This window comes from Zalophus californianus, chromosome 1 (assembly GCF_009762305.2).
Source record: "Zalophus californianus isolate mZalCal1 chromosome 1, mZalCal1.pri.v2, whole genome shotgun sequence".
Lineage (NCBI taxonomy): Eukaryota > Metazoa > Chordata > Mammalia > Carnivora > Otariidae > Zalophus > Zalophus californianus.
This window is the reverse complement of record NC_045595.1, coordinates 147,393,620-147,417,466: the sequence shown is the minus strand read 5'-3', so window position 1 is coordinate 147,417,466 and position 23,847 is coordinate 147,393,620. Positions and strand designations below refer to the sequence as shown.

Below are 23,847 nucleotides of genomic sequence, written 5' to 3'. Positions count from 1 at the left end.
GGTGGGGTGGGAGCAGAAGTTGTGGTGGTGGTATCACTTGTGGTAAGATCACTGGTAGTCATGCTTGAACTGAGGTTAAATGGTGTTGACTGGGTTGCTGGGGGAACAGAGATACCAAGTTTCAGAAGACAGAACATTCAGTACATAATGGCAATTGTTTTTAATACTAGTTAGTACCCAATCATTCTTTTCTGAAAAACAAATACAGTTGACTACATTAAAAATGAAAGTACGTGGGGCGCCTGTGTGGCTCAGTCGTTAAGCATCTGCCTTCGGCTCAGGTCATGATCCCAGGGTCCTGGGATCAAGCCCTGCATCAGGCTCCCTGCTCAGTGGGGAGCCTGCTTCTCCCTCAGCCTGCCCCTCCCCCTGCTTGTACTCTCTCTCTCTGACAAATAAATAAATAAAATCTTAAAAAAAAAAACAACATGAAAATACAGGACTGCTTGGAACACACACACAAAACCCCACAATAAATAAAAGTAAAAATTAAACAGACAAAACCGGAAAAGTGTTACTGAAACCTGTTACAAAAAGTTAGTATGTATGAAGATGAGTACCAAGAAGTAACACCGCTTCTGCCTGCAGTTGCAGAACTATATTAATCTGGGTTTAATACTCCTGAGTAGTCCTCTGTGAGGACAACTGAAAGCACCAGCAGGGGGTGCAGTTATGACCTGAAAGTGGCCTCCTTTTGTCTTTACAGTTTAAGGCAATCGTCCTCATTTCCCAATTATATGGCATTTTAGGGAGGGTTGGGAAAGGGGTGTGTTTAAAAGAATGATGAAATAAAAATACTTAGGTAAGTGTGTATTAAACTTCCTCCCCCAATTTGTTTTCTAGTGTTATTTACCCATTAATAATTTTAGACACATTATTTTTTTAAAGAGTAAAATGAAGAGAGATGATCTTTGCCCTAAGGGCTACAGTGATCATCAGAGTTGCCTTTTTTCAACTCTTAGGAACCCTTGGACACATGGCGTAGTAAACACTTAGTGGTCCAGTGATTAGTCTTCTAGAACCCTTCATTGTCTCAAAGAACTCTGACATTGACAACCAGTTTAAAAAAATTATTAAATGCTTTAGTGAGGAAAAAAAAAGTGTTAGTGAGGAAGCAATTCCTAAACCCTCAGATATTTAAAAACAAAACAAAACAAAACAAAAAACCTGCTGATGGCCCCTGGGTCTGTGAGCCCAGGCTGGCAGAATCTGGCTCTTCACCTTTAACAGGGCCTGGCTCAAATAATCATTAAAGGTTGAAGAGATAAAAACAACTGCTCTTCCAGGAGCAAGAAAACAGTTCACCAGCGCATCATCTTGACCTATTTCTGCTTCTCTTTTCATCTAACAAGGGCTTACCCTGTGCCAGATAGTAACTGTGAAATTGACATGAGCATCCACATTTGACAGAAGAGCCCACCAATACCCAGAGGGGTTTAGGGATTTGCCCAGAGGTAAGCCTTAATTCCCATGAGGAAGGGGACAAAAGACTCTTGATGCTAGAACCAGAGATTAAACCAGGCCCTTTGGGGGCCAAAGGAAAGGCTACCCAGCACCAGGCCCTTGGAACCTACTGATTTGTTCTTGTCTGGCCTGAGGAACTCTGGAGGACAAATCTCTGACTTGCTGAACCCCACACCCCGTAGTCCAGAGGCCCCTTGACTTCTGCTCTGTCTTCCTTCACCACAGACTGAAATGCCATATGTCTTTGAGCAGAGTCAGAAAATAGTTAGCCTGCTGGGCCATGGAATTGGTACCTTAAGCCTCCTGGTTCTATCTCCAAGACAGCAAACGTGATTAAAAGAATTAAAAATTGTAAAATGTTGGGCGCTGGTGGCTTAGTCGGTTAAGCATCTGCCTTCGGCTCAGGTCATGATCCCAGGGTCCAGCATCGGGCTCTCTGCTCAGCAGGGAGTCAGCTTCTCCCTCTCCCTCTGCCCCTCCCCCCTCTTGTGCCTACACACTCACTCTCTCAAACAAAATCTTAAATAAAATAAAATAAAATGTAAAAATAGCAATCATTTTAAAACATTGTAAAATGTTTTCTTACCTAAGGTTACAATATAAAGAAGGCTGAGAAGAGTGAAATGAAGGTCTTTCATTTTAGATGTTCTTACTGGGCAATCCAAGGAGGAAATGACTTCCCCTCAGCCGTCTTTAGTTTTAACTCGCTTTTGGGTACAAAGTCTAGTCATTAACTGACGTCAGCCAGCCAGAGGCAATTACTTGTTAGGGTTTGGTCCTATACCATAGGTCTCTTCTGAGCTTTTGAGATAAAAGAAGTGGGCCTGGCCCTGGAGAGTATTTTTCTGTTCAAAATATTCTATCCAAATTATCACAGTCCAAAATAGCTCAAAACAGCCTAAACATCCTTGCGAGGTTGTGTGGGGTGGGGGTGGGGGAGTAGTTAATCTCTTTATATCCCAAATATCCCTGGGCGACCACCTGTTAGGAGGTCACCATTCCTTTGAACATGCAATGACAGCTCTGTGCTCCACTCCCCGCCATTTGAGTGTGGAGATGCCGTCTCCTCCTGCTATAGATCCAGGAATCCCTGGGGATCTCTACCGTGGTTCCCCACACTGTGGCCCAGCTTTTGGGCAGCCTCCCTGATGGTCACGTGGAGCAACTTTGTAATCCTGTCTCCAGGCTTCCATGGCTCTCCACATAGCACTTTACCTGGACACGGCCCCCCCCCCCCATTTGTGCCCTCAAACATAGTCAATCTCAAACTGTAGCACTTAGCCTAACTTTACCGAAGGCTTGTGGTTGACAGCACAGGGAGCGGGAAATGCAGTGCAGAAAAAGGAAAAACTTAAAAACAGTTGACTATTTGTCTTCACTCCTGGTTGTTCGCTGGCCTGGCTGCCTGCTCCCCACTCCTCTACTCACCTCTTGTCTCCGAAGAACCCCTGAGAGCCCCTGACTTCTTGCCACATTTCAGGAACCAGCCCTGTCACTCTTTTTTTTCTTTTAAAGATTTTATTTATTAATTTGACAGAGAGAGACACAGCGAGAGAGGGAACACAAGCAGAAGCAGAAGCAGAAGCAGGCTTCTACGGAACAGGGAGCCCGATGCGGGGCTTGATTTGAGGACCCTGGGATCATGACCTGAGCCAAAGGCAGACTTTTAACGACTGAGCCACCCCAGGGCCCCTGAAGTAGGGGCTTCTTAACCCAGGCCTCCCTCCCTACAACTCAGAACCCCAGCTCCCCCAGGGTCTGGCCCCAGCCAGAGGGATGAGTCCAGTTACTCCTCGTGAAATTAGCCAGAGTTTTACCTCTGACCTTAGTGAAGACAAATTTTTTTTAAAAGATTTTATTTATTTATTCATGAGAGACAGAGAGAGAGAGAGAGAGAGAGAAGCAGAGGGAGAAGCAGGCTCCCCGCTGAGCAGGGAGCCCGATGCAGGGCTCGATCTCATGGCCTGAGCCGAAGGCAGACGCTTAACCATCTGAGCCACCCAGGCGCCCAAATTTTTTTATGTTATTATACATAAGGTTACTTCTTTGCTGTCCCAAAAGTCTCCACTCAGGAATAGGATATCGGGTTTGCTCTTATACAGCCAAGAGGCCCATTTAAATATTTTTCCCAAACAAGGAAGCCCCGTGCTGTTACTCTCAGCTTGAAGGATTCCTGGCACCAGAATTTAAATCAAAGCCTCTTTTACATCTTTTCTTTTTTCTTTTTAAATTTGCTTTATTGAGTTAGGTCTAATTCACATCAATAAACGAATCCATTTAAAGTGTAAAACTCAGTGAGTTTTGATAGATGTATATACATATGAAACCACCATTATAATTACGATACAGAACATTTCTATCACACCCAAAAATTTCCTGTTGCCTCTTTGCAGCCCATTCCGCCCTCCACCCCCAACCCCAGGCCATGACGGACCTGCTTTTTGTCACTAGAGATTAGTTTGCTTTTTCTAGAACTGCATATAAATGGACTCATACGGTATGTACTATTCTATGTCTGAATCTCCCCCTTAGTTCAAGGATTTCAAAATTCATCCATATTGCTGTGTATACCAGTCCTTTCTTTTACAACTTTATTGAGGTATAATTTACGTAAGGTAAACCGCACATATTTAAAGTCGTGATATGGGCATACACCTATGAAGTGATGGTCATAATCAAGATATCAAACATTCTCATAATCCCCCAAAGTTTTGTGCCTATCCATCCACACACACCCCCAGTCTGAGGTAACCACGCATCTGCTTTCTGTCACTACAGATTAGTTTGCATTTTCTAGAATTTTATATAAATGGAATCATACAGATGTACTGGGTTTGGGAATTTTTACTTTTTGGTCTGGCTTCTTTCGCTCAGCATAACTATTTTGAGATTCATCCATGTTGTTGTTTCAATAGTTTGTACATATAATTCTTCATTCATTTGGAAGTATTTCCTTAGGATAAAGTCCCAGAAGTAAATTTCTCAGGCAGAGGGTCATTTTTTATGTTATTTCTCAGTCAAAAAACCCATTTTAAAAGATTTTATTTATTTATTTGAGGAAGAATGAGAGAGAGAGAAAGTATGGGGGGGAGGTTCAGAGGGAGAAGCAGGCTCCCCACTGAGCAGGGAGCCCGATGCGGGGGCTCCATCCCAGGACTCTGGGAACATGACTTGAGCTCAAGGCAGACTGAGCCGACTGAGCCACCCAGGCGCCCCCAAAAACCATTTTTTATAGCTCTTAATATCTGTTACTGAATTTCCGTTTGAAGGGAATGTAAAACCTTTGTAAGTTTATTAAATTATCTGCACCCTCACCAGAGCTGGATATTAACCATGCAAGCATTTTTAAAGATGTAAAGTGTTACTTCATTTTGTTTTCCCAGTAGCATGTCTTTGAAATGAGTGAAGAGTTTTTTCCCCCACGTTGCTTTATGAATTTTACTTTCTCTTTTATAAATCCATTCGATTATGACAACCAACTTTTGGAAAATAAGTTATCCAAACACACTGTGAATCTGAAGACCCAGGACTATATACCTCATTTACTTTGCATTCCCTGGCCCCGGCACCTCGAGCAAACTGAATGGCGTTTGCCCATTCTTTCCTTTATTCCATAAATGTTTACCCAGCACCTGCCAGGTACCAGACGCTCTGCTGGGCACAGAGGAGTGAACAAAGCAAGAAAGTTCTCGTGGACGGTGGGCAACAGGCAACGAAACCAACATTGTGAGGAAGGTCCTGGAGGAAATGAACAGGAGGCCTGTGGCCAGGTGGGGAGAGCAGCTCCTTTTGCGGAGACCACCAAGAACCCTCCTTGCCTTATCCTGCTTCAGTGCTCCCACCACTTCTGTTGTCACCCTTGGAATAAAATCCACATTCCCTGGGGGATCAGGCCCCCGTCTGCCTCTCTGACATCACCACTCCATTATCTAGCTTCTGGAATTAAACTCTTGGAAGAGCTAGATGGAGGGGCTTTCCCCAGGAAGTAGCTTGACCTCTCACCTGCTGGCCGAAAGGTGCGGGGGGCGGAGGTTCCAGGCAGGTGCGGAAACTCCTTCTCCACCCAAAGACTGTAATCCAGCTTTTGTCAGAGAGGAGTGAGCGCTTCTGGAGATTATAACACTGCTCTTAGGGGTGCTAGCGCTGGGCCCCGGCTTGTTGCTCTTCCAGGGAAAACCCGCCATCAACAGAAGGAAGTATGTGAGCACCTGTTTGGAGGTTGCAGTGGTTTCTGGTTTGTACCTGTCAGCTTCCCCAGACCATTGACTCCTAAGATGAGAGATGACTTGATATGAGAGCAGGGGCCTCCGAAGTGTTCCCTGGACCATGACCTGGGAACTTGTTAGAAATGGACATTTCTAGCAGCAGCCCGGACTTACTGCATCGGCTCTCTGTGTTTTAACAAGACTCCAGGTAACTCTGATGTGTGTGTGCTCAGGTGTGACGGCCAGTCTGCCCGTGGCACACAAGATGATTTTAAGAGGTCTGTGGTCACCATTAGAAAGCCCTGATTCCCTTGGAGGGGGAAAGTACTTGCCTTTTCAAATGTGGTTCGGTCATTCTGATTACACCAGGAGAAGATCACATTTACCGCCGCTGTATCTAACAGTGCTCTGGTACTGGCATATTTCCCTTCACAAGGAAGACAGAGCAACCCCAGGCACCGAGCCTTTGGCAGAGAGAGACACCCAGAACCCACTAACACTTTATTTTTATTGTATTTATTTTATGGTAACTTAATATTTATGGTAAAGGAAACTAGTTTTTTATTTGAGGTAACGATGTAAAGTTTAATTTAAAAGTAAATTCATTTTGGCGCCTAGGTGGCTCAGTCAGTTGAGCATCTGCCTTCAGCTCAGGTCATGGTCCCGGGGTCCTGGGATGGAGTCCCACATCAGGCTCCCCGCTCAGGAGGGAGTCTGCTTCTCCCTTTCCCTCTGCCACTCTCTCCTGCTCAAGCACGCTCTCTCTCTCAAATAAATAAATAAAACCTTAAAAAAAAAAATAAAAGTAAATTCATTTAGGTACATGGGGTGCCCAAGTGGCTCAGTCAGTTGAGCGTCTGACTTCAGGCTAGGTCGTGATCCCAGGGTCCAACTCTGGGATCGAACCCTGCATCAGTCCCCTGCTCAGCAGGGCATCTGCTTGTCCCTCTCCCTCTGCACACCACCCCCCATGCTCTCTCTCTCAAATAAATAAAGAAAATCTTAAAAATAAAAATCAGTAATTCATTTAGGTCTTAAATAAGCCGATTTCAAGAACAATATTCTAGAAGAAGGAGTAAAGACAGTATGTAGTTTGCCAAGAATCTTGAGGTGGTACAAGATTGTCTGACATTCAGAAGGCACCAAGCTAGGACACATCCTTGGGTGAGTTGAAGAAAAGGTCCTTCAGACTTATGGGGGTGGGGAAGCAAACAAGTAAGTTAACTAAAAAAGAAATACAAAATATCAACACCATGAAAAATGTCCCATTACACGAGGCAAAGAGAAAACTAAACCAAGCCTCGATGGAGCTGAACTCTGTTGTTTTCTAATGGAATTTAATCAGATCAGTGCCTATTCTTGGGAATTTGGCTCCTACAGCCCCCAGCTGACTGTCAGTCATGGGGGAGGTCAATGACGTTTAACTTGACATTCAAGGCTTGAACTCAACTGGCAACTATCCCAATAATCTTTAACCAGATATTCTTTTTTGATTGTTGGTCAAGTTACATATGAAATGTCTCTTCTGGGGCGCCTGTGTGGCTCAGTTGGTTAAGCCGGTCAAGCATCTGCCTTTGGCTCAGATCATGATCCTGGGGTCCTGGGATCCAACCCCATGTTGGGCTCATCGCTCAACGGGGAGTCTGTTTCTCTGTCTCCCTCTGCCCCCCCCCCCCACTTCTGTGCTTGCTCCCTTTCTCTAATAAGTAAATAAAGTCTTTTAAAAAAATGTCTCTTCTAAGAAGGAATTTTTGACTTGGCTTTCTAAGGAATGGTTTTCTCTATGACAAATTTGAAATAAAATCTCAGCATGTACTCACAAGCAATTCCCTGAGAGGTTGCTCAGCACTAGGAACCAATTAGATCCTATGACCGTAGGCCTTTTTTAGGGCAAAGATTTAAAGAATGATAAAAATTGCTGTTGGCAATGGTGTGCAACAAACAGACCTTATACACAGCCTTTGAGGGAAGAGAAAGTTGGCAGTACATTTTACAGACCTTTAAAAATGGACATATCGCCACTTCTGGAAAAGATGGCAAAGTAGGAGGATCCTGAGCCCATCCCGCCCCATAGACATGCTGAGATTACAGCAAGATTAGTGCAACTAATTCTGAAAACAACCTGAAGACCGGCAGAACAGACTTTCCACAGTGAACCGTAGAGAGGCCACATCAAGAAGGGTAGGAGGGGCAGAGACAGGTCGGGAACCAAACCCCAGCAGGACTAACCACAAGCTGGAGGGATACCACAAGCATGGAAACGCGAGAGGACCAGACACCACCCCGGGCATGGGAGACCTGCACTGGGAAGACGGGTTCCCATAACATTTGACTTAAAAGCCAGTGGGGCTTAACTTTTCAAGTATTATAATAATCAGGGCTTAACTCTGGGTACTTTAAAAACTCAGTGGGCTTAGCTCTGGGAGAGCTGAGGGCGAGAGGAAACGGAGTCCCTGCCCTTTAAGAGCCAGCATAACAACCCCACCGAGATATAGCCGAGAAGCAGCAGTCTGAACAGTGCCCAGGGGACATGTGAAGGAGATTTATTTACTAACCTCAGAACGGGTGCTGGAGGGGCAGGGTTCTTGAGGAGACTTCTCCAAGCACTAAACAGCTGAACGCACCTTTCCCCTCTCCACGCTCCAGCCTGGACAGCAGGACACTTGCAGAACGAGCAGGAACACTCTCCACCTCGCCGGCTAGCACCGTGCACCCCACCCCCAAGGTCTCCTGTAGAGCCACCCCACCCAACTTGCCCCACTCAGCAGAAGTCCCTCCAAAGCAGCTCCTGCCCTGGAGTGGGGAAGATAACCACACACACCAGTGTGCCTGCAGGCCCAGCAACCAAACTCGCATGTTGGGCCACAAAATAAGTCTCAATAAATGAAAGACTGAGCTCCTATCATGTATCTTTCTGACCACAGCGGTAGGAAACTAGAAATCAATCACAAGAAAAAATGTGGAAAGACCACAAATACATGGAGGGTAAATAACATGCTACTAAACAATGAATGGGTCAACCAAGAAATCAAAGAGGAAATCAAGAATTAAAAATAGAGTTACCATATGATTCAGTAATTCCACTACTGGGTATTTACCTAAAGAAATGAAAACACTAATTTGAAAAGATACATGCTCCCCTATGTTCACTGAAGCATTATTTACAATAGCCAAGATATGGAAGCAACTCTAGTGTCCATCCATAGATGAATGGAGAGAGAAGATCTGGTGTATATATATATGATATATACGCAATGGAATATTATTTGGCCATAAAAAAGGGTGAGATCTTGCCATTTGCAACAACATGGATGGACCTAGAGGGTATTGTGCTAAGTAAAATAAGTCAGTCATAGACAAATACTATATGATTTCACTCATATGTGGAATTTAACAAAACAAATGAACAAACAAACAAACAAAAAGAGACAAACCAGGAAACAGACTCTTAATTACAGCAAACAAACTGATGGTTACCAGGGGGGAGGCTGGTGGGGGGATGGGTGAAGGAGGTGATGGGGATTAAAGAGAACATTTACCTTGATGAGCACTGGGTGATGTATAGAATTGTTGAATCTATATTGTATACCTGAAACTAATATAACACTGTATGTTAATTACACTTCAATAAAAAAAGAAAGAAAAGAAAATGCACATATCCCTTGACCAGCAATTCCATTCTAGGAATTTGTCCTAAGGAAATAACTAGGCATGTGCTCAAAGACATTTGCACAAGGATGTATCACCATTATTTTTCAAAGAAAAAATGTAAAACGGGGCACCTGGGTGGCTCAGTTAGTTGTCTGCCTTCGCCTCAGGTCTTAATCTCAGGGTCCTGGGATTGAGCCCCCTGTCAGGCTCCCTGCTCAGTGGGGAGTCTGCTTCTCCTTCTCCCTCTACCGCCGCTCCCCGCTCATGCTCTCCTCTCTCAAATAAGTAAATAAAATCTTAAAAAAAACAAAACAAAACTATATAAATGTCCAAAAGCTGAACTTGGTCTAAACAAATTTGGGGGGGCACCTGGGTGGCTCAGTCGTTAAGCGTCTGCCTTCAGCTGGGGTCATGATCCCAGGGTCCTGGGATCCAGCCCCGCATCGGGCTCCCTGCTCCGCGGGAAGCCTGCTTCTCCCTCTCCCACCTCCCCCGCTTGTGTTCCCTCTCTTGCTGTCTCTGTCAAATAAATAAATCTTTTAAAAAAAAGTTTGGTAAATTCTTGAGAAAAATATTATGTAGTCATCAACACAAAGGAACATTTCAACAATACTGTTATTTTTACTAAGTGTGAATAAACTACAAAATAATATATACGGGGAAGTATTGGACTTAGGTTCCACCAGGCAGTGTTGAGTTTACATTATTTCCTTCATTCACCAAATACTTTAAGAGTATCTTTACGTGCCAGACACTGTCCCAGGCTCTGAGGTTATAGTGATGAACTGAAATGAGCATTTCTGAGATAACTCTGTGCAAAGTGCTCTGACGGACATATTCAGGATGTGGTAGGAGCGTGTATAATGGAAGAGCTCACCTCGAAACACAGTAAGGGCGACACCCGGCAGAAGCCAGCACACAGTGGGCACGCAATAGCCCTCCCCTGGCTGACTTTCTTCAGGGGTGTGAAAATGAAAGAAGCCTCATTTAAAACCGAGCTGAGAAGCCCTGAAGGGGCGCTCTCATGCACGTACCACTCCTAGCAGCCTGGCAGCAGGAAGAAGGAAGATCATTCTTATCTTGAAAAGGGAGGACAGCTTTTGACACAGGAATTTCATCACCTGCTTCTAAGAAAAAGGAGGAAGATCCTTGCTCCAGCTACAACGCACTAACCACCGCTTGCAGCCAATGAGAAAAAGCCACAACCTCCAACTCTTGTTCTTCTCCAATGAACTTGTGTTCAAAACGACCCTCCCTGATTTCCTCCTAAAAGCTAACAGAAGCTGACCTTCCGTTCCCTTTGTCTCTGGACTTGCCTGGGGTCTGCCATAGTTTCCAATTCTTCTGTCATTCTTACATACACTTATTTTGCTGGTAAAATAACGGGCTATTTTATTTTTAAGGTTGACAGGGACAAAAGTCCCCATTTCTGCCCCACTCAGGGAAGCAGCTGCCTCCCAGGGCAGAACCAGTAACTACTGTCCCTTCTGACCTCCTGCCCCAGTGGCCCTGGTTCCTCTTCCCAGAAGGCTGCTAGTGTCTCTGTAAATCATTGGGATGGAGGGTGGGAGGGGGGCAGTGGTCTCGGCAGAACTTCTCTCCAGAAGCGATCTCATCCTGCTGGGTCAAGCTCCCTAGTAATCATCTGCCTGTAAGTATTTGCAGTCCTTCGAAAAATATTTCCACAGTTCCCAATAATGCCTTCTCAGAGGGTCAAGTAAATGTGTGGGTTTGTGAACTGAGAAACTACCAGTGGGGCACAATCTCTGGGAGCCTTTTCTCCTCTGAGAAAAACTTTAAGTTTTAGTGGCAATACCCTGGTAGGCTCTCAGAGCTGGGTTCCCGGGGTGGTGTCCCCACATGGACCCAGCATGGAGTGGTGAGGAAGGTGGTTTTGCCCAGCACCTCATCTCAGATAATTAAAACGAGCTAGATTTACTTTATAGTCAGTAGGATGGCAATAATAATAACAAAAAACACACAATAATTGCAAGTGTTGGTGAAGATGTGAAATCAGAACCCTCATATATTGCTGATAGAAATGCAAAATTGGTGCAACCACTGTGGAAAACAGTCTGATGATTCCTCAGAGTTAGACGTAAGTTACCATGTGACCCAGCAATTCTCCTTCTAGGTGTATTCCTAAGAGAAATGACAATATGTCCACACAAAAACTTACACATGAATGCTCATTATTTGTAACAGCCAAAAGACAGAAAGAGACCAATGTCCATCAGCTGATGAATAAACAAAACTGGTATATCCATACAATGGAATATTGTTCTGTCATAAAAAAGAGGTACTGATACATGCTACCATGTGGATGAAGCTTGAAAATATTATGCTGAGTAAAACAAGCCAGTCACAAGAGACCACATACCAGATGATTCCATTTATATTAAATGTCCAGAGCGGGCAAATCTGTGGAGACAGAAAGTGGATTAGTTATGGTCTAGGGCTGTGGGGGAGGTGGGAAGATTGGAGGATGATGGCTGAGAAAGTGTAGGTTTCTTTCTGGGATGTTGGAAATGTTCTAAAATTGGTTGTGGTGATGCACTGAATCCAATGAGTGAATTGTATGGTATATAAATTATATCTCAATAAAGCTGCTACCAAAAAAAAAAAAAAGAAAAAAAAAAAGAAAGGAAGAAAACGAAGAAGAAGAGGAGGAAAAGGAGAAAAAGAAGAAGAACATTTTAAAAAGTGAGCTCAGGGGCGCCTGGGTGGCTCAGTCAGTTAAGCATCTGCCTTCGGCTCAGGTCATGATTTCAGGGTCCTGGGATCGAGCCCCACATTGGGCTCTGCACTCAGTGGGGAGTCTTGTTTCTCTGTCTCCCTCTGCCTCTCTCCCTGCTCATGCTCTCTCTCTCTCTCTCTCTCAAATAAACAAAATCTTTAAAAAAATAAAAATAAAATTTGAGAAACAAACAAACAAATAAATAAATTGAACAGGGATGGATTAGGTAGAAACTGCCCCAGTGCACTTTTAAAGAGGGCTGTCTGAAAGGACGTTTTCATTCACCCACAGATAACCTTTTGTAAGGACCACAATTCTCAATTCTGTGTAGTTCAGAAGAGCTATAGAAATATAGCTACTAATATTAATAACTTCCTTTGAAAAAACACCTACCACGTGCCACCATTCTATACACTTTAAACTTATTAACTCAAAACCATTAAGTAGATTTACTACCATAATAGCACAGGTGGGACTGTGACTTAGATCAGGCTTAGCAAACACTTTCTATAAAGAGTTAGATTTTAGGCTTTGTGGGCCAAGAAGCAAAATTGAGGATATTATGTAGACATTTACCGAGGAAAGAAAATAAATTTCCAAAATAAATTTTATCGATGAAATTTAAAATATAATAATAATCGAGCACAATTTTTGATAATACTGGTTTACTAATAGAAGAGTGGAATTCTTTGGCGGGGATAAATATTTTGCTTAATTGAGGTTCAAAATCAGGTTCCCAATCATCAAAATTGATCACAAATGTTCAATTGTTAATGCTGATTCATAATGAAATTTTATGTATTTCATTTTGAGAATGTCTGTCCACACAGATAGGTACTGCCAAATGCTGACATCAGCCCATGAACATGGAATTTTAATTAAGTATATTCATTGCTTGGAAGGCAGTTATAGAATTCTGTTAAATTCTTCTATTGGTAGTTGCCTTTTAGCATGTCATTATATTGTAAATTAATCACTTCCAATTGAAATTTAGGAAGATGCTCTTCTCAATTACGTAGTAAAACAGATTTTGGAATATGGAAATTTTCTTCTTGTGATCAAGTCTGAAAAACACCACTGGAATTGTAGTTCAAGTTCAAAAAATATGTTGGCTGCAAATTTGTATGGGAAGGAAGATCTTGCTTCTCATTTTAACTTTTGACCTCATGGTCAAAACAGCTATACATTACTTGTGAATTATACAACTTTAGTTGTTAAAATGACTTTACCACAGTATAAAATCTGCATGTAAGTGATATTTTGCCTTGTGATTATAAGTTGAGTTTATTAGGAGCCATTATTATGTTTTCAGCAAAAGATACCTTCAAAAGCCATTCTTGTTTGATAATAGTGGTTGAGAGTGGTTCTCATTCAGAAAGATTTTAATCTCAGCCCTGTGCTCAAAAACTTCCAATAAAACTTTACAGCTGCTAAGCCATCAAACTGCTTTATGGTAGGGTAAGTCAGGATACTAGCTTCTGTATCTGATAAAAGCAGGGCGCCTGGCTGGCTCAGTCGGAAGAGCATGTGGCTCTTGATCAGGCTTGTGAATTCCAGCCCCACGTTGGGTGTAGAGATTACTTAAAGATTAAAAAAAAAAAAAAAGTCTTTAAAAAGAGACATGCAGGGGCGCCTGGCTGGCTCAGTCGGAAGAGCATGCGGCTCTCGATCAGGCTTGTGAATTCTAGCCCCACGCTGGGTGTAGAGATTTCTTAAAAATTAAAAAAAAAAAAAGTCTTTAAAAAGAGAAATGCAGGGGTGCCTGGGTGGCTCAGTTGGTTAAGCGTCTGCCTTCAGCTCCAGTCTTTAACCCGGGGTCTGGGGATCGAGCCCGGCATTGGGTGGGCTCACTGCTCAGCGGGGAGCCTGCTTCTCCCTCCCTTACCTGCTCATGCTCTATCTCTTGCTATCTCTTTCTGTCTCTCAAATAAATAAAATCTTAAAAAACAAAGAGAAATGCACAAAACCAATGATGGTTAAGTCAGCTGATAGCGAATAAAGTTCACTGTTGACATTACTGGTTCCTCAACACATAATATATTGAAATATTGTCCACAGAATACTCATGAATAATACAATGAACTACCATAAGCTTTATTTTTATTTTTTTTTAAGTAACCTCTATCCCGAATGTGGGGCCTAAACTCACAACCCCAAGATGGAGAGTCCCACGCTCCACTGACTGAGTCGGCCAGGTGCCCCTAATTACCATAAACTTTTAAACGCCTAAAGTTTTCACGCTTTGTAAATGAATCCAATTATAGCTTTTTCTGCTCCATATTTATTTTGCCACCTTCAGTTGTAACATACCTTAGTAGATTGTACTTCAGTTTATACTGAAATAGTGTTTTCTCAATTTCTTTGAAAATATTCTTTTTTTAAAAAAAAGCTTTATCAAGATTTAATTCACCCATCATACAGTGCACCTAATGTGTATAATTCCATTTTTTTAAATATTTTATTTATTTATTTGAGAGAGAGAGAGCACGCATGTGCACACGTGCAAGAGGGGGGAGGGGCAGGGACAGAGGGAGAAGCAGACTGCCCACTGAGCAGGGAGCCCCACGGGGGCTTGATCCCAGGATCATGACCTGAGCCAAAGGCAAATGTGTAACCAACTGAGCCACCAGGAGCCCCTCCATTTTGAAAATATTCTTTCCTATAGTTGTTCCACAGAGGCTAATTCTTCAGTCACTTCCAACTTGTCACTGAATAAACTTGTCTCCTTGAATAAACAACAACTGGGTAGTCCCAGTAACATTTCTCAATCATCAAGAGCCAGGGAAAGCCACTCAAAGATATTTGTTAATTGACTACTGATATTCTTCCCAGTGTTCTCAACTCTCTGAGCAACTGTCCTTGCTGAAACAGTCTTAAATAAACAGTCTTTCTGGGGCGCCTGGGTGGCTCAGTCGGTTAAGCATCCGCCTTCGGCTCAGGTCATGATCTCAGGGTCCTGGGATCGAGCTCTGCATCGGGCTCCCTGCTCAGTGGGCAGTCTGCTTGTCCCTCTGCCTCTGTGACCTCTCTTGCTTTCGCTCTCTCTCAAATAAATAAAATCTTAAAACAAACAAACAAAAAAACAGGTGTTTTTCCTCTGGACACATTTCTTTAACTGATGTAATCAAACAAAAATTAATTATCTTATCCCTAAGTCACTTTCCTTGCTTGGCTAACAAATGAGCCACTTGGAAACTTGCTTTGATTGCAGCCTCATTTTCATTATTTAACTTTATGAACACATTCTGCTGCAATGAAATATTCCACTTAAAATTTTCTATTTTTTCTGATGGTTACTTTCCTTTGAGTTGGGAATACTGTGATATGTAATAGTAACATAATCTATTATTTTAGCCCACATATCACATCACTGTATAATAAATAATGCTTGGCCATCTAAGTTGGTAACAAAATAATCCATACTGTGATTTAAAAGCATATTTGAAATCCATTTTTCTCTTCTTGTTTTGATGTGATGGGTATGCATTGGTAATTTTTTTCTCAGATTTTATTTATTTATTTAAGAAAGAGATCGCAGGAGGCAGGGGAGGGGCAAAGGGAGAGGGAGAACCAGACTCCCCGCTGAGCAGGGAGCCTGATGCAGGACTCGATCCCAGGACCCTGAGATCATGACCTGAGCCAAAGGCAGACGCTTAACCGACTGAGCCACCCAGGTGCCCTGCATTGGTAATTTAAAAAAAAATGTCCTGGTAAGACCACACACATGGCGTTTGAAACACCACTGAGTTCCAACTGCATCACTGCCATGGGTGTCGTGTGCCAGGGAACAGTGTGAAGTAATGAGATAGAATCTCTGTCTTGACCCCTGGACTCTGCCCTGACAGCATGAAAGCAGCCATAAGCAATATGGGAACAAATGTGTGTGTGGCTGTGTGCCAATAAGACTTCATTCGTGGACACCGAAACTTGGATTCTAACTCTCAATTTCGGCTCAGGTCATGATCTCAGGGTCATGAGATTGAGCTCCATGCTGGGTGTGGAGCCTGCTTGAGATTCTCTTTCTCTCCTTCTGCCCCCCCACCCCCAACCACTCCTATCCCTCTCTAAAAAAGTAAAAAAAATTTTCACATTTTATAAAATATGATTCTTTTTTTTTTTTTAGTGATTAAAAAATGTAAAAATCACTCTTAGCTTGTAGGTCCCAGAAAAACAGGCAGCTGGCTGAATTTGACCCACAGGATGTAGTTTGTTGAATCTGCTCTAGAGTGCAATCGGCCCAATAGGGTTAGGTCCTCCCTCTTCAGGGAAGGAACTCATCCCTGTCCGAAAGCATTCTGAGGATTGACGTAGGGATCGGTGCTCACTTTTAACCTCCTAGAAGGACCACAAGACTTGCCTTCCATGAGAATGTCACAAACCACCATCTTCCAGAGCTCTCTCCAGGGACTGAGTTGAATAATATAACACATCCATTGTCTCCTTTAACTCAACCCTGAGAAGCCAGTTCTATGGGCAAGTTTTACAGACTAACGACTTGGGTCTTAGAGAAATTAAGTAGCATGAGGTTATGTGACAGCCCTGGGACTACATTCCAGTTTTCAAAGGCCATGCTCTACTCACCATACCACACTGTTCCTATGTCATCCAGACACCTGTCTACATCTGCCCCACATCCCTGCCCCTGTTCTCCAACCAGACCCTCTCACAGAATCACTGGCAATTTCTACCTCCACTATGGAGTTCTGCCATGGTCACTCAACATAGCTGGGCTTGCTGGCCTTGCCCTCTCTCATACACTTCTGTAGCTCACATGTTCTCATGACACATACTTTTGATGACATGTGCCCTGTTAATCAGAATACACCAGATGTCTAGACCCTGAACTCTTATCTCAACCATCCCATGAACCAGTTACGTAAATTTGGGAAATCTGCCCCTCTCTGATCTTCGGTTTCCTTATCTGCAAAACTAGAGGGGCGGGGGGAGCAATACCGTCATTTCCTGAGCTCCTCTCCAGTTTTAACTTTTCATGAGTCAGCTGATTCCCTACCATGTTTCATTACCCATGTGTTGCCATATCCCTTTATTAGTAAGAGCTATAGAAAGTTATTATGCTGATAAACCCAGTCATTGACCCTGAGGTATGTGACACAAGAGTCTATTAAAAAACATGGCACCTCTGAAATGCCAACGGGTTGGCACATACACAAGGACACTTAAGAACAAATTAACTGAACAAAGAGACCAACTTGATCTTCAGCCAAATGCACAAACTGAAGAGGGTAGAGGATGGGAGATGATGGAGTAGGGGGCGGCTGAAATGAAAGCCAATACTACCCAAATCTATGAAGCACCTACCATGTGAGTGTTAGCAAAAGGGTGTAGAGGTGGTTAGGAGACAAATAGATAAATAAGACTGACATCACTGCCCTTGAGTTCACAGTCTAGTGGGTGGTAACCAAAGAGCTAAAAATAGAAATTGAGGAGGAATAGAAATGCAGGAGTAATTGCAATCAAGTTAGGGGACTTTATGACCTGCCTCTGTGGAGAAGTAGGCTGAGAAACCTTACTTTATTGTGATGTCTATCAATTGGGGGACAGAGAGCCTCATGGGACATTAATAGCCCTAAGGTTTCATTATTCCTGAAGGTTAACCTGACTTAGTTCTTTGGGTGCAAGTGTAGTGTTGACTGGCAAGGGAGTGCAAAGGATGTCCCTCTCCCAATTTTTTGTTTTTCTTTTGTATTGTTTCCTTAGTATAAATTCCTGGGAGTAAAATTACTAATTCAAGGGGTAAAAAATTTTAAGGCTTCAAGAAATTGTTGCCAAGTTATTTTCTTAAAGATTTACATTAACTTATACCCCTGAAGTTTTCCTCTCATTCAACAGCAATGAAGCACTTTCAGTTTTAAAAGTTGGGCTTGGGGCCCTGGGTGGCTCAGTGGGTCGAGCGTCTAACTCTCAATTTCGGCTCAGGTCATGATCTCAGGGTCATGAGATTGAGCTCCATGCTGGGTGTGGAGCCTGCTTGACATTCTCTTTCTCTCCTTCTGCCCCCCCGCCCCCAACCACTCCTCTCCCTCTCTAAAAAAGTAAAAAAAAATTAGGCTTTCTTTCCTACCATGGTAGGTGAAAAATGATACCTCAGTATTTAAATTCTCATTTATTTGACCACTATGAGGGTGAACAGATTCCATATATTTGTTAGGTTATTTGAATTCCTGTTCATGATTTTTTTCTCTTGTTTTAAGGGAAGGGCTATTAATAGTGTTCTGATTAAAGTATATGAGCTTTTTATATATTTTATGGATTAAAGCTATTAACCTTGGTCGGCCCTTCGTTGTCATCCAGCCTTTCCTGCTTCTAAGTCCAGACCCACAGGCTATAACTCATAGAAATGTCCTCCAGCCGGTACCCTCCCATCCTGGTGCCACCTGCCAAACGGAACCTTAATTCCAGGTCAACCTCGGCCCCCTTCTCGCTCTAGTACCCACTGCTGGGTTCTCCTACAGGGAAATTATTTTACGTGAAGATTGCTGCCACCATAATCCCACTGTTCTCAACCCCTGTCCAATACCACCCCATGTCCCCAGTCACGTTCACCCTCCATTCCTCAACCCCTATTCCAGATGTTCTCTCCTCCCCTCCTTTCAGTCCCTCCACACATTTGCCTTCACTTTCAGGAGGAGACCTTGTCTTCTTTTTTTTCAATGGAAGTGTAAGGGACATATAACATTGTACTTGTTTTAGGTTACAATATAATGATTCAATATAGGTTTCTATTGTGAAATGATTACTACAGAAGTGTAATTCACATCCATCCCCACACATAGTTACAAAAATACTTTTTTCTTGTGATGAGAACTTTTACGATCTACTCTCTTAGCAATGTTCGTGACAATGCCTCTCTTGTTTTAAGGTGATTCTCAATTTCTTTCATAGTTTAGGAGGTTGTAGGAATAGGATAACTAATAATGAATTCAGTAAAGTTGCAGGATGCAAAATTAATATACAGAAATCTGTTGTATTTCTACACACTAATAATGAAATAGAAAAGGAATTAAGAAAACAATTCCATTTCTAACTGCATTAAAAAGAATAAAATTTAACCAAGGATGTGAATAAAGGGATAAATTTAACCAAGGAAGTGAAAGACCTACACTCTGAAACTATAAGACATTGAGGAAAGAAATTAAAGATGACACAAATAAATGGAAAGATAAACCATGCTTATGAACTGGAGGAATTAATTTTAGTAAATGTCCATACTACCCAAAGCGATCTACAATGCAAGCCCTATCAAAATACCAGTAGTATTTTTCAACACAAATAGAACAAATCATTCTAAAATTTGTATGGAACCACAAAAGACCCTGAAGAGCTAAAGCAAACGTGAGAAAGAAGAACAAAGCCAGAGTATCACAATCCCAGAATCCAAATTATTCTATAAAACTATAGTGATCCAAACAGTATGGTACAGGCACAAAAACAGAGACAGATCAATGGAACAGAATACAGAGTCTAGAAATCAACCCATGCTTATATAGGCATTTAACCTATGACAAAGGAGGCAAGAATATACAATAGGGAAAGGACAGTCTCCTCAGTAAATGGTGCTGGGAAAACTGGACAGCTACATGCAAAAGAATGAAACTGGACCACTTTTTTACACCATACACAAACAAACTCAAAATGAATTAAAGACCTAAATGTGAGGCCTGAAACCATAGAATTTCTAAAAGAAAACATTAGCAGTAAACTCTTGGACATCAGCCTTAGCAGTATTTTTTTGGATCTGTCTCCTCATGCAAGGGCAACAAAAGCAAAAATAAACAATTGAGAGTACATCAAATTAAAAACTTTTGCATAATGAAGGAAACCATTAACAAAATGGAAAGGTAACCTACTGGATAAGAGAAGATATTTGCAAATGATCTATCTGATAAGGGGTTAATATCCAAAATATATAAAGAAGTCATGCAACTCACCATGAAAAAGAAAACAACCAATCTGATTAAAAATTGGGCAGAGGACCTGTCTGAAGAGATATTTTGCCACAGAAGACATACAGATGGCCAAGAGACACATGGAGAATGTTCAACATCACTCATCATCATGGAGCTGCAAATTAAAAATACAGTAAGATATCACCTCACACCAGTCAGAATGACTAGCATCCAAAAGATAAGAAATAACTACTGTTGGCGAGGCTCATAAAGAAAAGGGACCCCTTGTGCACTGTTGGTGGGAATGTGAATTGGTGTGGGCACTATGAAAAACAGTATGACGGTTCCTCAAAAAATTACAAATAGAACTACCCTATGATCCAGTAAATCCACTTCTAGGTATTTACCTGAAGAAAATGAAAACACTAATTCAAAAAGATACATGCACCATAATGTTCATTGCAGCATTATTTACAATAGTCAAGATATGGAAGTGATGTAAGTATCTATCAATAGATGAATGGATAAGGAAAATAAAGAATATTACTCAGTCATAAAAAATAACACGATCTTGCCATTTGTGACCACATGAATGGACCTAGAGGGTATTATGCTAAGTGAACTAAGACAGAGAAAGACAAATACCATACAATTTCACTTATATGTGGAATCTAAAAAACAAATGAATAAACCAACAAAAAATAAGTAGACTCATAAATACAGAGAACTGGTGGTTGGTTGCCAGATGGGAGAGAGGGTGAGGGATGGGCAAAATAGGTGAAGGGGGTTAAGAGATACAAACTTCCAGTTATAAAATAAATAAGTCACGGGGATGGAAAGTACAGCATAGGGAATACAGTCAATAATATTGTAATAATGACGTATGGTGATAGATGGTAACTGTACTTATCATGGTGAACATTTCATAATGTATATAAATGTTGAATCATTAGGTTATACGCCTGAAACCAATATAGTAGTTATTGTATGTCAACTATAATTTTTTAAAAAAGATTTTAAAAAACTATATGAATATTTCCCTTTATAATATTTATAGCATGTTTATAATGGCTATATAATCTTCTATTAGGAGGAAAGTAAACGTGTACCAATTGAGTTAGATAATTCTAGACATTTAGGTTGTTTCCAATTGCTCACTCTTTTAAATCCTTGAAGAACATCTTTTTGCCCATAACACTTTCCACATGTTGAATTATTCGCTAAGAGAAGATTCTCTTAAAGTGGAATGACCGGGTCAATGGAAATCAAATTCTTATGGCTCTTAATAGGTCCTGACAGATTTCAGAGGATTTTTTAATTTACTCACCCACCCACAGTCCCTCATGAGAAGGACCTTTCCACCATGTTCTCATTAGCATTAGGTTTTGTTAATTTCAGAGGTGAAAAGAGTTTGATTTGAATCATACCAATCACTAGAGACATAGTTTGGTGAATGAAAGGACCCTGGTCTTTCAGTTCCAGCTTGCCAAGTGATACAGGTCATCCTCGAGCAGGGGCCATACTAATCTTCCCCGCATGGTTCCAATTTGAGTACGCCTGCTGCTGAAGCGAGCACACCGAGTGATATTGGTCAAAGGGTGACGCAACCCTTCCAAACGTCAAGTTTCCTCACTTACACATGGCAATTATGATATCTAATACGCTTATGGTAGTGAGGATAAAATAAGAACACATGCAAGATGCTTGATCCCCAGACAGAGGTAGTCTCCCTTTGGCTTCAGCAGTATGTGAGAATTAATATTTTCTATATCATGGGTCTTCTTGCACTTTCTCCTCTGTCAGCTGTGCATGTCCTTAGCCCATGTATCTATTGGGTTTTTAGTGGGATTTTTTGTTTGTTCTTTGTGTTCTAAGTAAGCTCTACACCTAATATGGGGCTTGAACTCATGACCCTGAGATCAAGAGTCACATGCTCTACTGACTACACCAGCCAGGCACCCTAGTTTTTTTTTAAGTAATTTGTATGAGGTTTGGAGCATCAACATATATTAACCTCCTTCCATCATATCTGCTATAAATCCCTAGTTCTCACTTGCTTTTTAAATATTTTTCTTTATAGGCAGTTTATAGTTTTTATAACAACTCTGTCCCTCTTTTAGCCAAGAATTGAGAGGTCTCTGATAACACTGTTTACATCAAATAAGGGATCCCTTCTCTGAGATCTTAGAATTTTATATAAATCTATTTCAGTGAATTAGCAGGAAGCTGTGGATAAATAAGGAAACATTTTACCAAAATATTCAAGTGTTCTTGGGATCCTTTTGGTCTTTGGATCATTAAGCTTTGTAAGGGATACTTAGGAAGTGTTGCTGACAGTGATTGCCCTGTTTGAGGCTGTCTAGGATCTTTGACCACCTTTCCGTATGTGGGGGGGGTCTCCTCCATCATGAGTCCTACGTCTCCAAGGTAGAAGTCAAGACCTTGTTTTGCAGCCTCTCGTCTCTGGGATGCAGGCCTCTGACTTGGTGCCATAAACTGGAGTCACATGCACAAGACTTGTATTTAGAAGACAGAAGTGAAAGGAAGCGGCACCAGATGGAGTCCACTCTCTGGCCTTGAGGGGAAGCAGAAGCTGAGGTGTCAGCATCCTGCCTGGGGTCCATGTTGGGAGCTGTGGGGTCTGTGCAGAGCACTGTGGCAGGAGGGTTGTCTCTGTTCGCATGCTCCTGCGGGGTGATGTGGCCATTGTTCCTGTCTGGGGGTCTTCTGAGTCCCTGCTGGTGTTCCCGTAAGCCACCCGATAGACTTCAAAAAGCCAAACGGAGTGGATGCCCATCTCTGCAACTAAGAACCCCAACTAATACAGGAGATTGTTACAGTCAGGATTTAAGGCTCTTCTTCTCTCCAGGAAAATAATAAAATAATAATAATAATAATAATAGCACCTACCATCCACTGAGTACCTACAACATGCCAGGAAGTGTGCTAGGCCGTATGTGTGCATGTGTGTGTGTTTGTGGTGTGTGTACATATACACCCACACATCACTATATATGGTATACACACGTATATTCTTTCAACAATTCCGAAAATTATATATTATTGTCCTCATCTTATTTTTCATTTTTTATTTATTTTTAAAAAGATTTTATTTATTTTATTTATTTGAGAGAGAGTGAGCACGTGAGCAGAGGGAGGGGCAGAGGGAGAGGCAGAGAATCTCAAGCAGCCTCCACAACCCAGCACAGAGCACGATGAGGGGCCCAGTCCCATGATCCTGAGATCATGACCTGAGCTGAAGCCAAGAGTCGGGATGCTTAACCGACTGAGCCACCCAGGCACCCCATCATCTTATTTTTTAAATTATTAATTTTACTGTTTTTATTAAGAGGACTCATCCTTGTTAAAATAAATTCAAGCAACATGGAAAAGCATGAAGAAGAAGGGAAAAGCCACCCACAATCCAGTGACCAGTGTCAACATGTGGAGGATGCCATGGGAGACATCTCAGTCCACGCAGGTAGACTGATAGAGGGAGAGAGAGTGGGTGGAGGTAGATAGGTGGATAGGTATAATTGTATAAGTATGAGATAATATAGATTTTTTTTTTCAAATGGAACAAGACATTTAGTTTTTAATTTGAATTAACAGAAGAAAAATCAACTGAGGTAAAAATGAAATGATTTCTAAACTTAAAAAAATAGTTTCTTTACTACAAGAGATATTATTTCCCAAAACACTCCTTCAAGAGAAAGGAAGAAAGTACAGACATACCTTGGAGGTATTGCAGGTTCAGTTGCAGACCACTGTAATAAAGTGAATATCACAATAAAGTGATTCAAATAGGGGCGCCTGGGTGGCTCAGTTGGTTGGGTGACTGCCTTTGGCTCAGGTCATGATCCTGGAGTCCCGGGATCAAGCC

At 42.0% G+C, this 23,847-nt stretch overlaps 1 non-coding gene across 1 annotated transcript; it reads right to left on the bottom strand.

Annotated features, from left to right (window-relative positions):
• Positions 1-21,432: 21,432 nt before the first annotated feature.
• Positions 21,433-21,536, bottom strand: LOC113919082. The gene has a single exon (XR_003518815.1). It is a non-coding gene; the product is annotated as a U6 spliceosomal RNA (small nuclear RNA).
• Between the last annotated feature and the right edge of the window lie 2,311 nt (positions 21,537-23,847).